Source organism: Nyctereutes procyonoides, unplaced genomic scaffold (assembly GCF_905146905.1).
Source record: "Nyctereutes procyonoides isolate TBG_1078 unplaced genomic scaffold, NYPRO_anot_genome, whole genome shotgun sequence".
Classification (NCBI taxonomy): domain Eukaryota; kingdom Metazoa; phylum Chordata; class Mammalia; order Carnivora; family Canidae; genus Nyctereutes; species Nyctereutes procyonoides.
The window spans coordinates 11,832,871-11,849,875 of NW_026575046.1; the positions used below are offsets into that span (position 1 = coordinate 11,832,871).

General features: G+C 37.7%; 1 pseudogene; it reads right to left on the reverse strand.

Moving 5' to 3' along the window:
- LOC129509738 (transmembrane protein 125-like) overlaps positions 1 to 17,005 on the reverse strand; it is an 80,890-nt pseudogene that overhangs the window by 34,636 nt on the left and 29,249 nt on the right.

Below are 17,005 nucleotides of genomic sequence, written 5' to 3' on the forward strand. Positions count from 1 at the left end.
GCATCTACCATGTGCAATGATAATACTAAGTATTGGATATATTGAGGTTTAACATAGCAGGTAGGCATGTCATGGCCGTGAAGGTGGGTGTATAGGACCACACAACAGAAATATGGCTGTCTAGGGCCTACTCTTGGAGAGCAGAAAAGATATGCTCTGCTGATGATATCTGAATAGATGTCTACTACAAGGATATGATGACTCAGGTAATCAGAGATTGGTTAACGGGTAATAGTTAGTGTGTGGTTACTTATCTGGACAAAGGAAAGCATTTGAGGAGACAAGTGAGTGAACTGCCTGCCGAATGATCTTAAGAAGCCGCTTCATGGCTAGATATTAGAATTCAATGTCTTAATATTTTTTCATGCATCTATAAGTTGCTATTGGTAAGTGAATTCAGGGTCAATGAATATAAATCCATCTTCCTGAAGTATATAAAGTTGAAAAGAAACGTAAGCATCCTCTTTCATGTTCTTGTGGATTATGAAATTTCACTAATAAAACCCTAAAAAAAATTGTGACCATAAATTGTTGTCTTTAGTGCTGTGTAATTTAAATTTACTTCTCTTCTCCCTCAGACTGGTAGTTCCGAGTCTAGAAAAACTTGTATTTGAGGAGGCAATTATTTAATCTCATTTTCCCATCATATAAAATATTCTCTATTAGATTAGAGAGTTAGTAATCATTTCATGTCCTGACAAAGCACCAGTTACTAATTTTCTAAACCTCTTTGTGCAAAGCTTTATCTGCAAAATAGCATGTCATATAGCTTTTTACCTTATTTTCACTCCATAATAGAGGGATCTTAATACAATTAAAGGGATATTACATTTTACTAAGGAAAACTGAACCAATTATTAATTAATAGAAATAGCAAGTAATTTAAAAACTTCTCTATACCTCCCCTTGGCCCAACAGCATCACATTAGCAGAATTAGAAACCACACAATTGGACTTTTCCAATTAAGTAAATCTAAGCCCTTATGAGTTATGCATAATAAAGTAACAATTTAAGGTCTCACAGTCAGTGCACATACAAATCAAACAGTGACTCATTTTTCTCAAGAAAGACAATTTGAAAGATAGTGATCACAAAGTTGTGGAGTTTGAAATACTAAAAGAGGTCTGAGAAAGATTTAAAAATATAGACTTCAAATTCATATTTTTAGAAAGCTCATAACATTGATAGAAAAAAATATATAGCATTTTATTTCCTTAAAGGAATAGTTTCTCTCTTAGAGATGTCCCCAAGAGAAGAGAGGAAACAATCAAAACCATTCAGGAAGTAATTTTTATGAATTAATTTATTTCATAAGTAACAATTATGTGCTCTGAATCAGGGGCAAGGCAGGAAAAATATATAGATAGTCTCACAGAATTTCCAGTAAGGTGGAAGGCACAAGGGACCATAAAAGTTCAGTAGTCTAAGAGAGAGGAGAAGGAGAGTAGGGGACTTGAAGGGAAAACACTGAACCTCCTATTTGGAAGGAAAGGGTGGGCTTCAAAGGCTTTTTGAAGTTGAGACCTGAGGACAAGTTAGCCTTGGGAAGAAACAGAAAGTGGGTGGGGCAGTGAGGTTAGGGAGGAGAGTTTTTCAGCCAAAAGAATGAGTATGTGCCAAAGGTCAGAGATCAGGAAGGCAAAAGAATAAGATTCAATGGAAGATCACTTGGAAGGAGATATGACAGGATGGGAAAGAAGGAATGGTAGGCGGTTTTCTCGCTAAACTAGAGAAATGACAAAAGCCCAGTGGGACAGTAGCAGTGGGGAGGAGAGAGAGCACATGGAGAGGATTTTGAGACTTATTTCATATGGAGAGTTAGTAAAAGGTAAGAGTAAAAAAAAAAAAAAATGCTTTCCAACTATTGCTTAAGCAACACAGTGGTGTCTGGTGCTCTTTGTTAGCAAAGAAGTGCTGGGGATTAAGGAGTTATATACGGTCACATATCATCAAATATTCTCTAAAAACATGAGAAGAAAAAGAAGTGAGTAGGCCAATGAGTTTCAATTTTGAATTTTCTAAGAGCTGTATAATTGAAGACTCACGGTTGTGTAAGATGTTCTAAAAAAAGAATATGAATGGGGACACCTGGGTGGCTCAGTGGTTGAGCGTCTGTCTCAGGCCCAGGGCGTGATCCCGGATTGAGTTCCACATCGGGCTCCTTGCATGGACCCTGCGTCTCCCTCTGCCTTTGTCTATGCCTCTCTCTCTGTGTGTCTCTCATGAATAAATAAATAATTTTAAAAAAATAAATAATATGAATAAAAGAATAATGTCAGAGGTGCCACATCACAAAATAAAACACAAAAAGAAAATGAAAATAATTGTGTAAATGAACTGAAAGATATGAGATTAACAAAGGAAAATGTACATCAATCAGCCAATTTGGAAGGTAAAGAAAGGAGATTTGAGTTTTAGAATATTGATTTGGCTATTAGTTAATGTTATCCGAATCTTACAAAAATCTTGCAAAAGAAAACCCAACGAGTTTCAAATTAGGTTTAAACAACCTCACTGTTAGAGGTTTTAGAATCACCTATAGTATATACTGTGAAATCCGTCCCAGAAACATTTATACTTAAGAATATGTATTCTTTTGAGATACTAGGTGATAAAACAAAACAAAACAAAACAAAATTGGAAAGAGTAACACACTTTGTTAAAATGGAGATATATATCCAGTGAGACATAATTCTCCCCCTCAGGAACCTAACGAAAAATGTTTTCACATATTAAGGTAGGCTACACATATTTGTCAAAAATAAATCATGTCAAGCATAGTATCTTTCTTTGATCTTTTAGGTAGGAAAATGCAGTCTATGCTGCGTCAAAATTATTCCAACTTTGAACATTCACACTTGGCAAACAAGGATTTGGGAAATGAGGAGACTGATAACTCTCTGGCATATAAAGTATGTCAAAGAAAAAAATGGAAAATTAGATAGGCATCTGTATTAAATATAAAAAAGTAAAAGAAAGGATTATTCTTTCTGTCATGATGGCAAAAGTAAAATCACACAAGTAAATCTAATGATGTAGACTTGCTACTTTCAACTAAGTAAAGACTTTAAAGCAAATGTAAGAATTATAAAAGGTTGATTGAATTAATTCTGTCAGTTATTCCACAAGTTTTAAGTACCCGCTATGTACCAGGCAAGGCTCTAAGAATACAAATGTGAAAGGTGTTAACTTTATCTTCATAGAATTTAGACTTTATCAAGTAATTGACAAGTAAACAAGCAACTGTGAGTCATGATAAAGGAAAGTCAAGGCCCTATGGAAACAAATGGAAAAAGAAGTTAGCCTTAAATATCAGGGAAATCTTTCCAGAGGAAGTGAGCCTTAACTGAGATTTGTAGGATGAATATTAGCTAAGTAAAGAAAAAGGAAAATACATTGCAGGCAAAGGAAACTGGACCAAGCAAGTGTCTGGTAAGAAACTCTACATGCCCTGAGCTAAAGTGTGGACAGGAAAAGGGTAAGGGAAAGAGATGTAACCAACTGCGGAAAAGGGTAATGGAAAGAGATGTAACCAACTGCAATGAATGCATCATCTATGTTTTTCAGAACATCCGCTCCCAGGGGGGCCTGGGTGGCTTGGTCAGATAAGCATCTGCCTTTGGCTCAGATCATGATCTCCATCTGCCATGGAGCCCCACGTTGGCCTCCCTGCTCAACAAGGAGTCTGCTTCTCCCTCTCCTTCTCCCTGCTTGTGCGCGTTTGCTCTCTGTCAAATGAAGAAAATAAAATCTTTAAAAAAAAAAAATAAAGAACATACACTTATCTGCAAATAAGTGCTTCCTCTTGGTTGTTTTACAGACATTAATACTTTGAGTACAACAGCATGGTTTATCGAATGCACCAGAGTGAATCCATGGTTGATTGTGTGCTTTCTTAAAACAACAACAACAAAATACTTCCAAATATCTTTCCCAATCTCATGGCTCATTTATGGCCAATTTATGACCAGTGTAGTAAATAATTAATTAATCATTAAACAGTTAATAAACCAAATATTCATATTGAGTAAATGAGACAAGAAAATAAACAGTACTTCTGTAACTTGTTAGCCAATTAGAGTATGTCTAGGTTCAGTACTTTATCATTCCCATTGCTTTGTTTTTGTTTCTTTTCCTAAAAATGAAAGGTCAATAGTAAAATCTCTTAACAATATTCATCAAACTCCTCTAAAATAGCTTTATTTCTTCTTTAGTATCATTCACACTTTTCAATATTCATATATTCATCACATGTGGAAAGAAAGGGAAGGGAAGGGAGGGAAGGGAGGAAGGAAGAGAGAGAAGGAGGAGGACAGGCAGACGGGTAATTTTAGCTAAAAAATGTGTTCTGCTTTTGGTAACAATACCCAACCATTATCAGTTTAAACCAAGAAGACTGTATTTGTTTAACACATGTGGACATTTTCACTACATTCATAGCAGAAAGAAATGCAAAGGACAGTATCAGCTTCATCCTTCCTCTTTAACAAAGGATAAATATTGCCAGAATCTTCCTAGAAGACTTACATTTATGTCTTAATGGCCAAAAATATCTCACACGATAGCACTTAGCTACAGGGAAAGCTGGAAAAATAAGTACAACGTTTCTAGATACTATATTAGTATAAAACAAGTGGAAAGATGTTGAGAATGACTGTTGGATCTACTATTGATTTTGAAGACTGCACAGAAAAGAATCAGAAATTTGATAAATAAATGAGCATTTCTGAACTTACAAAAAGTGGATACCTATATCCTCACCCCCTTACTGGAAAAATCTTTTAATCCCTCTGAGCTCCAAAATATTCATGAGAAAGCAGAAATAATATATATGAGGTAACCCAGCTTGTATTATAAAGATCAAATGAGATATTTTATGTAAAAACACTATATGAGCTAAAGAGAACTATAAAATCTTATTTATTATTATGCTAGAACTATGACAGGGTAGAGATATGAATATGAATAACCAAGTAATATACATTATGAATGATTTTGATTCAAATTTATTTCTGTTGGCTGATCTGAAGATAAAAGAGTGAAATGGATGGCTAGCTAAACCATTCAACCCAATCTAATGAGACCAACCAAGAATGGTATATTGCTTTTAGCTACTTTTTCGACCTATTTCAGTCACCACATTCAATCCCTAAGACCAAGAACAAAACCAAAAGATTTTTAACCCATATTTTTCTATAGAAAAACTGAAGCATCTACAAATATTTATTCAGAGAAACACTCACTAAAATCACATTAACAATCTTCTGACTTTTGAAAGCCTATCCTATGAAAAGAGGGTTTGAGGGTTTAAACTTTTCTATATGGCTTTAAACATTTGAGAAGAAAGATAATACATAAGCGAGTTTCATCTCAAATATAAAAGAAAAAGTTATGATAGTCAATGCAGCGAATGAAACTTTCCAAAGTCTTTGCACTTTACAGTCTTTGTTATCTACCCTTCTGAATCTAGGCAAGCTCTGTGACTGCTTCGGCCAACAGGATATAGGAGAGTCGTGCCATGGAACTTCTGAGGCCAGGTCATAACACCCTTGTTGCTTCTAGTTGGGTTTCCCCCAATGCTTGCTCTTATAACCCAGCCACCAAGCTATAAGAAGCTCAAATCATCTGGCAAGGCTAAAAGTAGATACTCTAGTGTTGAGTCAGCTGAGCTCTCAGACAACAGGCAGCTCCAACTCCCAGTCTTGGCATGTGCCTTCTCAGACATCCAACTCGCAAATATTCAGATGTCTCTGGATTCCTACATGCACATGTGAGGAGCCCGAGTGACAATCACACATGTGAGCTCATTCAACATGAGAAAAACAAAAGACAATGATGCAGTTATGCAACAAGAGAGAATCAGAACAAAGATGAATACATGTAGAAAATGCTTTTTCATAAGGCATCAGTTTTTTAATGTATCCTGAGTGCTTACTATAGGTCAGACACTGTTCTGAAGAACTTTATATGCAAGATGGCATTGGGTTTTCACATAATCATCTCAGATAGATGCAATTATTATCTTCATTTTACAGATGGAAAAATTGAGATGTGCAGAACTTGAGTAGAATGGTCACCTGGCTAGAAAAACCTTAACTTACATTAAATGAGGCCTCCTTCAATTGCAAGAATGGTAAGAAGTTACTTTGAGTATACAAAGAACTAAGTGTTAGATTCTCATTTCCAGCGTGGGTGATTTCTATGCCCGCCACAAGGAGGAGGAAGGGGTGAAGAGATGGAGAGAGAAGGATTACAAAGAGGGTAGGTCATATATATGTTTTACATCATAATTAGTATGCAGTTACGTCAAGAGTAGTTTGAAGTGGTCCTTCATTCATTAATTTATTCAACAAAACTTTAGTGAGCTTTTAATAAGTACCAGTCATTATTTAGATTCAGAAGCTAGTGAGGCAGAAAAAAACAAAACAAAACAAACAAACAAACAAACAAAAAAAAACCTCAGTGCCCACGCCCTCAAAGAGCTCACAATCTTGAGTATGGGGTTTCCTTTCAGGGAATATAACTAGAAAGACAAGAGAACCAAACCACATGGAGAAGCTATTGAAGACAGATTCAAGAATTAGAAGAGTTGAAATAGAAAGCTGTTAAGCTTCTTCTTAGTCCCCCAAATTTACGATCGTACTTTGCAAAGGATGCATATTCACTTTTAATGGTCTGATAATCTAGGTCACGTGGACACAGGTCTCTTTATGGGGAAAAAATGTGGGCGATGTCTTTGAATCCCAGTGAACTTCCTGTGAATTGAATCAGAGATATTAGTTTGTAGGGTGTTTCACTACCAGATTGCTCTTTCCTCCCCAGACTAGGCTGACCTCAGAACCAAATGACATATTTCTTCTTCGTCTCTGCACTGCCACATAAGTCCCTAATGACACCACAGCTAAAGAACAAGGAGACTCAAATAATGTCTATTTTTGGAGGAAACTCGGGCTTTATCACTTTGTTGAAGGTGACATGGGAAAGTAGGGCAGGACTAATCACAGGTAAGATTGGATTTAAAAAAGAAAAAAAAAAAACCTTTTCATAAAACAGAGAATGTTATAACAGAAATGAATCACAGAATTTGTAGGCAAGGGTAAGAAATCATTACTAACAGAACCAAATCTTCAATAAGAGCAGTAAGAGATCTTTCTACAATGAAATAAGATATTTTTAAGAAATAGCTTTGAACGGTTTTAGTTCTTTTTAAAGTAATTCCTAAACCCTCCCCACCCACTCAATGAATAAAATATTGTATTTCAGCTCATCTGAAGTGCATGAACTGTGTTTCATAGGCAAAATACTGTTTTCCATGACCTAAAGTTAATTTCATTTGAAGGGGCTTTCCTAATAACTCAGAAAGTTTAAAAAAATGTTAACTTCCGTTTTCACAAGACCCTTTGATTCAAGTTACGGCAGCTTTTAAAAAGCCAAGTTTCAGAAAGGAAATGTTACCATGAATGCTGCCGACACAGGCTGAGCTCCCCAAGGAGCCGAGACAATCCTTGTCAATGCTCTAAGGTAAAATTTCTTTTACTTAATCTGTATTTTTTTTTTTATCATTTTTGGTGAACCTGATTCTCATTCCATTCCACATCCTTTGAGGCATTTTTATTCAGAGGGCTCTCACTGACTTCATTAAGAGGAACTGTGAAGTGCAGCTCCACTTGGCCCTGAAAGCTTCTACTGCCTTAAGAAGCACAGGAGCACGCTGTAGGCAGTTAATGTAGCATCCATAAGCACAATGCTTTGACAGCCACTATAGATAGAGAAATATTTTTATCTCCCTTGATTTTTTTTCCCTTAACTCTGTCTGATGAGTCTTCTCCAATTTGCAAAAATAAGAGACTTTATTACTTTGTCACATTTTTTGAACTTTTTCCACATGTAGGTAGTATTTGCATGCCATATGTACTAGGTAGGCATTTTTTTTTTCTCCTTTTCTTTTTTGCAGATTACCTCAGTGTGTTAGTCAGCTGGTACTCTGTGTTTGAGAGGAGCTAAAGAAATACCAGAGAGTAATCCAAGCCCAGGCTTGATCCTTACCCTCCGGAAATAAAGACACAGTCCCTGAGATCTATCTCAGTGTGAGCTCTGAACAAACAGGGTAAGAGAGCAACTGTTTATGCTTAAGAATGCTTAGGGAACACCTTGCAGGATCCTCTGCTCTGGAGAATTCCAAATGCCTAGAACTATTCCCAACATGCAAAGACCACAATGAAGACAATTCAAACATGATCCAACACAGTCAGATTCCGCAAATGTCAGGCTACGTTGGATAAGAATCTACCAGGGTTGGACCATCCAAGGCCAACATTACAGGACCTCATTTCTAGGTCTGCCTTGGATTTCTGTCATTCTTTAAGGAATAGCTTAGTAGCAAAATTTCTCTGTTAGGTGTTTCTTTTCCCCCTGTGCAGCTAGCTAGGAGCCATATACTGTTTACTGATATCCACAATATGGCAGTAATTTGCTTGTTCTAATGGAAGCACAGTATGGCGCTAAGAGAGTATATTGTATACTCAGTTGTTATTAGTCTATGAAAGCAGAATGATCATCACCCAGGCTACTAATACCTGGCATTTTGCTACACACTTTATGTGTCTTAGCTCATTTATCCTTGCAAAACACAGATGACCAGGCATTCTCAGCTCCGTGGTTCATGCACACAGATGCACCCATACACGCGGATATGCACATACACAGAAGAGCCTCAGGAAGAATAAATGCTTGCCATATTTTAACCATAATAATTGCAGAGTGAGCATTTAAGTTTGTCTAGCAGACTTTTGAGCCCTTTCTTTTCTGGGATTCTGTCCTACTTTAAATGTTAGATTTTCTGAAGGTAACTCAACCTCTTTAGAACCTAGCTTATTCATCCATAAAATGAAGATAAAATATATTTCCCTATGCAATTGCTGTAACTGGAATAACACATACATAAGCCAGTCCTCACCAGTCCTAGGACATAGTCCTCAACAAATATTAGCTCACTTCTCTTTATTTCCTTTTACCGAATGGCTATAGTATTTCCTAGTATACTCACACTGAGGCTCTTCCAACAATTTTAAAGTAAGACCAAGAGCAGAAGCCATTCACAGAGAGTATCTATACATGGAAGATACATATTTCAGGATATGTACTTTCATTATTTCAAAGGCCCATCATTTTCATTCAGTCAGTCAGTTTTCAGCTAGACAAGCCTTCATTGGTTCCAGACTCCTTGTTGCTGGCAATGGAGCCAGAAAGATTAAAACATAGGCCCCCCATCTAAAAAGCCAGTGATTGCTGACATTTAGAGTTCAAGGCAGAGACTTCTGTAACACAACTGGGAATTCCCAGAGAAGAAACCTAAGTCTGTCTGGAACCTAAACCTAATCTGTCTGGAAAGGTTTGGGGGGAAGACATGCATGAGCTGACAGTAGGAATAGGAATTAGCCAGATAACCCAGAGGAAAGGTCCTGCTGGCATGAACATGAGCAAGACTGGGAATCTGGGAGCTCCAGGTAATCCATCTGTAAGGAGAGCTCAGTACTCATCTCTGAAGATATGGTCATTAATTAAAAATGCAGTGTCCAAAATGCCATGTGGCCCCATATTGATTTGGGCTGGCTTCTTCCTAACCAAGTCAACAGCAAGAGTTCAGACAGTGAGGAATGCCTCAAGTTGTGTAGAGTAGCAATACTTGGTAATCAGCCCATTAGAAGGAATGTAGTCATTCATCTAAATGGGACTTTTAGTCACCTTACTACTTGGAAAAGATTCCCATCTTTACCTTGTTTGGCAAGGAGAAGTAAAAGAGGTAAGAGAATCAAGGGCAAAATTACTCTCCTTCAGGGAAGTTAAATAGCAGAGGAAATGTAATCAAAAGCCTAATGACAAGGCTCATCTGCAGAAGGCACTGGTTCCACTAGACTGCCAGACCCATCCCATGCATCGGTGGTGCAGGCTAGACGCCTAAGTCCTCACTTAGCTAGCTTGCTGGCCTGCGTCATCTGTTATGCTGCCTTGAAAAGTAAAGGATACAGTATTTGAAGCAAAAACAAACCAGAAAGTCTTGGGCTTTAGATTCAGACACAGACACAAATCCCAATGTGGCCAGCTTCTCTGTGTGCTCTTGAGTATGCTACTAAACCACCATCTTCGAGCCTCATCTATAAAATAAGCTTCAGGGTCTATATCACAGGGATGTTGGGAGTACAGACATAGATAGAAAAGAGCATTGCAAACTAAAAAGCATTGCATATTAACATAAAATATATCATTCAGGGGTACCTGGGTGGCTTGGTTAAACATCTGTCTTTGGGTCAGGTCATGATCCTAGGTTCCTGGGATCGAGCCCCCATACCAGGCTCCCTGCTCAGTGGGGAGTCTATTTTTCCCTCTCCCTCTGCCACTTTGTCTGCTTGTGTGCTCTCTCTCTCAAATAAATAAAATCTTTAAATATATATATATATATATATATATATATATATATATATATATATACATATATATATAATTCAAATTTGACTACTTTATATACAGGTATTGCAATTTGTACATTTTAAATAAAAAAATAGTATACCTACAAAATACTTATTTTGAGAATTTGGATAGAAAAAATTGACTACGGATATACCAAATGTTTAAACAACACTTATGGTTTACTTGATTTTTTAATAAAGTCATCTACTCTGAGCATTAGAACAAATTCAGTTTCCATTGTAGTTCTTCACTGCAAAGTTAGCTCTTCTATTTCCTAACTTTAGTTATTTCTACTGATTTGGTTTTCAGCAGTTGTAATGCTTTTTGTTTGCTAACTTAGCTTTTTTAATATAACTGGAATGTCTAAGATCAAATCGATATATTCATAACAATGTCTCCATGCTGTTTTATAATATCATAAATGACAAGAAAAACTTGCAGTTTAAAAAAATTGATTTTTAAGAGTTAGATTTAGACCTTCAAATTTTCCTATTATTGGCTTGATGCTTCTGAATGTAATACATCAGTAATGATATTTAAAAATCATTTCAAAAAAAATTAAAATTTAAAAAATAAAACTCATTCCAAGTTTATATACTTCCTTAACACAGGCCAGCCCTAGACAAACTTAACCATATCAAATGTCTCCTTAAATGCCTTTAAAGGGTCTCCATTGTCTTCATGATCAAATCCAAGCTCTTTAACCTGGAAATCAATGTCCTCCCCATCATCAGTCCCTTACTGCCTTTCAGCTCATCTCTGCCACTAAAGAGCCAACATCCTGGAACCCCATCCTGAAGTCCCAGAAGTGCTGTGCTCCATTTTTCCTCCTTGAATTTGTTTTGATTGCTCTCTCTCCTATAAAGTCATCCTTTCCATCACCCATTTCATATATATCTGGAAAATGCCTTCCATGTATAAACCTGCAACAATGCCATCAATGGCATCAACCCACTTAATCTCCTTTCTTGCTCTCATTCAACTCAACCTGCCTCTGTGTAGCATTTTTTCTGACAAACTCTTACTAGGGTAGCAAGGTAACCACAGTCAGTCCCAGTCCTACATGCTTTATTGCCATGCCTCTCCTGAAAGCTCAACACAAATCCCAAGGAAAACTTGGCACATGATTGGCACATGTTAGCTCAGGAGCACATTCCGGAACCAGTCGTTTGGCCATGGGAAGGGAGAACTTTCATTCTTACTTGTCTCAGTCACAACACTCACAGCCACTTAGGTAGGAGGGAAAACATCAATACCACCTAAAATCTGTAAAACATTGTGAAAGAAAGGGAGTGGTTGTAGTCCTCCAAAAGAAGGTACAATAACATGACAAAAATCACATGTAAGTCATATGTACTCACACATACACATAAAGATACAGAATCACTTCTTTTCTGAGTTCTCTCATGTGTCTGCCCCAAGGAATTAAGTACTTCCTACTTTCTGTTATAGGTATCTCTCAAATTTTGTTTTTTTTTTTCTTTCTACTGCATCTGCTTATTGGACGAAGGGTCCAACATTTAAAAAATAGTTTAGGAGCACCTGGGTGGTTCAGTCGGTTGAGCATCTAATTCTTGGTTTTGGCTCAGCTCATGATCTCAGGCTCATGACATGGAGGCCCTCATTGGACTCTACACTCAGCAGGGAGCCTGTTTGAGATTCTCTCCCCCTGTCTCCCTACCCCTCCCTTGTTCTCTCTCTCTCTCTCACTCTCTCTCTTGTTCTCTCTCTCTCACATAAATAAATACATCTTTTAAAAATGAAATTAAAAATAGTTTAATACCTAAAATTAGAAATCCAATGGTAGTAGATAGCTACAATTTGGAAAAACTTTAAAATAAAGCACTTTTTTTCTGAAAGTAATAGTTTCACAGTGTGAAAATGAGTGATTCTAGCATGAAAATTAACAAAATCAAAGTTACAACACACAGCAAGCACAGGTCATAAATATTCCTAAAAGAAAACTTCAGGGATCCCTGGGTGGCGCAGCGGTTTGGCGCCTGCCTTTGGCCCAGGGCGCGATCCTGGAGACCTGGGATCGAATCCCACATCGGGCTCCCGGTGCATGGAGCCTGCTTCTCCCTCTGCCTGTGTCTCTGCCTCTCTCTCTCACTGTGTGCCTATCATAAATAAATAATAAAAAAAAAGAAAACTTCATTATTGGAGAAAGAAAGGCAGAAGAAGGAGAGGAGGAAGGGGAGAAAAGGGGGGAGGAAATTAGGAAAGGAAAGCAGAAAGAGGCAGGAAACAACAGAACAATTAGAGAAAAGCAAAAGAAGTTTTTGAGGACTAGATTTTGTTCTCTCCTTATACCACATACCAAACCTAAAACCTCGTGGTGCTATATTCATGGCTGTTTTAAATATCTTCGAGACCAAGGTTATAGGAATCTGTTTCTTGGGTACTGGAAATAAGAAAAATAAATCCTTCCCCATGTACAAAGATTAATTACATAGTTTAGCATGGTTTTCTAAGGCAGCAGGATTTTGCTGGTATGCAAATGGAAATCTTCTTTTTTGCATGAATCACCCCAAAAGTACTCAATACAACTTAAAATTCTTCTTTGTAAATCATATGAATCTTATGAAATATGCTTCTGACTTAGAGAACCATTTCCTAAGGGCTACCATATGACCAGAGTGTGGAGCAGATGTTATCAAACAGATGAAGACAACATTTTAAGGCTCAGAACAGGCTGTGATAGTTAGAGTAGCAAAGCCCTATTGGATTTCTGTAAGTAAGCACCAGGAAAGGAAAATGCTTTCTGCTAAGTGGTCCACTAGGCTTTTTAGTTAGGTGAGCATTTATACTCCTAGGGCATAGTCTCTGGAAGTAAATAAGTTAAAATCCCTGATTCAGTTAGGAAGATGCAAAAGTGATCCACTTATAATTTAGGGGAAACAATTAGAAGCCAGGCCTGAGATTCGATTGGAACGCGGTCTTTATTGATCTGTATGTAAACTCTATGCTGAGCGTGGTCAGCCAAGCTGTGTGTGTAAGGGTCTCTTCAAATACAGCTTGTTATGCTTTACTCTGGGAAGCCATGTGGCGAGCCTGTAACCGTGTAATCACACTGTAAAAAGGCTTTGACTGCTGAATATATTTAAGATACTTGCTGAGAATGCCTCTAAGAGGAGCTCCCTACCTAACCTTGCTAAAGATTTCCTTAGCTGATGCTGTCCATTGTCCTGATTTATAGGTGGTGCCTTGATATCTTTCACGTGTAGCTGTGAAGTCTGAGCATCTCCAAGCTCAACAGTTACAATGTGGAACACATCTTGAAATGTGGGCCATGACAGCGTTTTTGTCCATGAGGTAAATTCCTCATCTTAAATCAAATTGAAGGAGAATCAAAACATAAATGTCAGGGGTGTATTCTCCAACTTCTATTAACTTTTGTTTGAACTTGAGTCCCCTACATTCTCTTATATTTTCCTTTTCTTTATCACTCATAACACCAAAATGGATCTGAACTTAAGCCCTGCCGCATGTTCTCTCCTGTTATGTGACATAAAAATCACGTGACATCAACGTTGCTGCCAACCACCGAGCTTCTCAGTTTGATACCTAGGTAGAATCTCAAAGCGCACAAGATAACAACCACAATGGCAATAGCCCTGCCTTCCCTTCTGCAGCTTTCCCAGCAGGGTCCCACCACGTATCAAAAATTGATATTTAACACAGGCAACTTCAGTCTTTCCCATCTCACCTGTTTCTTCTCCTTTTCAGGTGTTAGACTCTCGTTTTTTCCTTGGTCTTTTAGCTTCCAAGATTTTATTTAAATTCAACTTAGTTAACATATAGTGTAGTATTGGTTTCAAGAGTGGAATTTAGTAATGTATTGTTTATATAAAGTACCCTGTGCTCATCACAACAGGTGCCCTCCTTAATACCCATCCCCCCACCCCTCTCCCCTCCAATGACCCTCTGTTCTCTATGGTTAAGAGCTTTCCTTCTCTCTTCTCTCTCTCTATTTTGTTTCTCAAATTCCACATATGACTGAAATAATACAGTATTTGTCTTTCTTTGACTGACATATTTCACTTAGCATAATACACTCTAGTTCTATCCACATTGTTGCAAATGGCAACATTTCATTCTTTTTGGTGGCTGAGTAATATTTCATTGAGGATATATATCACTTCATTTTTTAAAAAGATCTCATTTATTTATGAGCAATGGGAGGAGGAGAGGAAGGAGCAGAGGGGTAGTGAGAAGCAGACCCCTTGCTGACCAGGGAACCTAAAGTAGGGCTCAATCCCAGGACCCCAGGATCATGTCCAGAGTCAAAGGCAAAAACTTAATGAACAGAGCCACCGAGGTGCCCATACCACTTCTTCTTTATCCATGCATCAACTGATGGACATGTGAGCTCTTTCCATAATTTGACTATCATTGATAGCATTGCTATAAACATTGGGGTGTGTGTGCCCCTTTGAATCAGCACTTTTCTATCCTCTAGATAAATACCTAGTAGTGCACCTGCTGGGCTATAGGACAGTTCTATTCTTAACGTTTTTTTAAAAAAATATTTTATTTATTTATTTGAGAGAGGGAGCACAAGCAGGCAAATATTTTATTTATTTATTTGACAGAGGGAGAGGGAGAAGCAGGCTCCCTGCTGAGCAGAGAGCCCAACATAGAGCTTGATTCTAGGACCCCAGGATCATAACCTGAGGTAAAGGCAGACGCTTAATCAATTAAGCCACCCAGGTGCCCCTATGCAGAAGCTTTATCTTGATGAAGTCTCAATAGTTCATTTTTGCTTTTGTTTCCCCTGCTTCCAGAGAAGTGTCTCGTAAGAAGTTGCTATGGCCAAGGTCAAAGAGGTTGCTGCCTGTGTTCTCCACTAGGATTTTAGTGGATTCCTGTCTCACATTTAGGTCTTTCATCCATTTTGAATTGATTGTAGTGTATGGTGTAAGAAAGTGACCCCATTTCATTCTTCTGCAAGTCTCTGTCCAAAAGGATTGTCTTTTTTCCATTGGATATTTTTTCCTGAATTGTTGAAGATTAGTTGACCATATAGTTGTGGGTCCATTTCTAGGTTTTCTATTCTGTTCCATTGATCTATGGGCCTCTTTTTGTGCCAGTACCATATTATTTTGATGACTACCACTTAGTAATACAGCTTGAAGTCCAGAATTGTGATGCCTCCAGCTATGGTTTTCTTTTCCAACATTACTTTTTCTATCTGGGGTCTTTTCTGTCAGGTGTTTAACTCATTTTTGCTGTGGATTCTATCTTAGTATTATTTATTCTCAGTATAGTTTTGTTGAAAGAGATTTTAGCCACCAAAAAGCTGGTTTGTAAGTCATGTAGGAAATTGAAGCTTATTCTATCCAGCTCTTTAAGAATCTCACTGCTTGCCCTATTGTTTAAGATTCTCCAAAGTTCAAAAATGAAAGGAAAAATATGTAAAAATACACAGTTTAAGCCTAGCTCATATATTTTCCTACTTGGTTCCACTATCTATGTAAGATTGTCCTTAACTCACCAAAAAGCTGTGTACATGTTCAGAGTTTTAAGTGGAATTATCAGCACATTACGAAACAATGTATTTGCATTGTCAAAGACACAGCTCCCCTTGCTCCATACTTTATTATGTAACCAGATTTTGTTCTATGCTCTCTCAAGTTTAAAGCAAAAAAATGAAAAAACTGTTATCTTATTAGGAAATATATGTCCCACCACAGCAAAGTGGAAATTGCTCTTACCTTAATAACTCCATTTACCCTTTTAGAGAGAGAATAGATTTTTTTTGTGGAGGAATCTTGTAAGCCACTTGGTCTGGAATGTATGACCCTGAGAATATGTGTGCCAGCAGGACAAGCTGCAACAAAGCTGAGGGTTGAATAAACCTCCTTGGGACAAGGGAAATATTTTGATTCTCTCTTCTATAGAAGGATGAAAACATGGGGGGAGGGGGGAGGGAATAGAGAAAGAAGGAAGCCGACAAGAGGGCAAGAAATAAGCTGAGATGGAGAAGTACTTAGATGGGGAGGGTCACTAGAAATTTCTGGGAAATAAAGAGACCAAAAGAATATTTTAAGGTGCTGAGTCTCAATCTGAAATTATTTCCATTATAAATACCCTTTATATCTTCCCACACCTCCCCAACTCTACAATTCTTGCAGATACTTTTGTGTGAGGGGTGTATAATGGGAAAATTTGGGCAAAGGTCTGCTTCCTGTCTGCTGAAATGCCATTAAAATGAATGCATACAGCAGAGTGCCTGGGTGGCTCAGTGAGTTAAGCATCTGGCTCTTGATTTCAGCTCAGCTCATGATCTCACAGTTGTGAGATCAAGACCCACTCAGGCTCCATGTTCTGAGGAGAATTGGCTGGAAACTCTTTCTCTCTCTCTCCACCCCTCTACCGGCATGTGCGCTCATGCTGTTTCTATGTCTTTCTCTCAATCTCTCTCTCAAATAAATAAATAAACAAATCTTATAAAAAAGAAGTGAATGCTTACAGGAAAAGGGAAGGAAAAGTAGATAGAGTGGGAAAACATGGGCACCACACTTCCCTCGACTT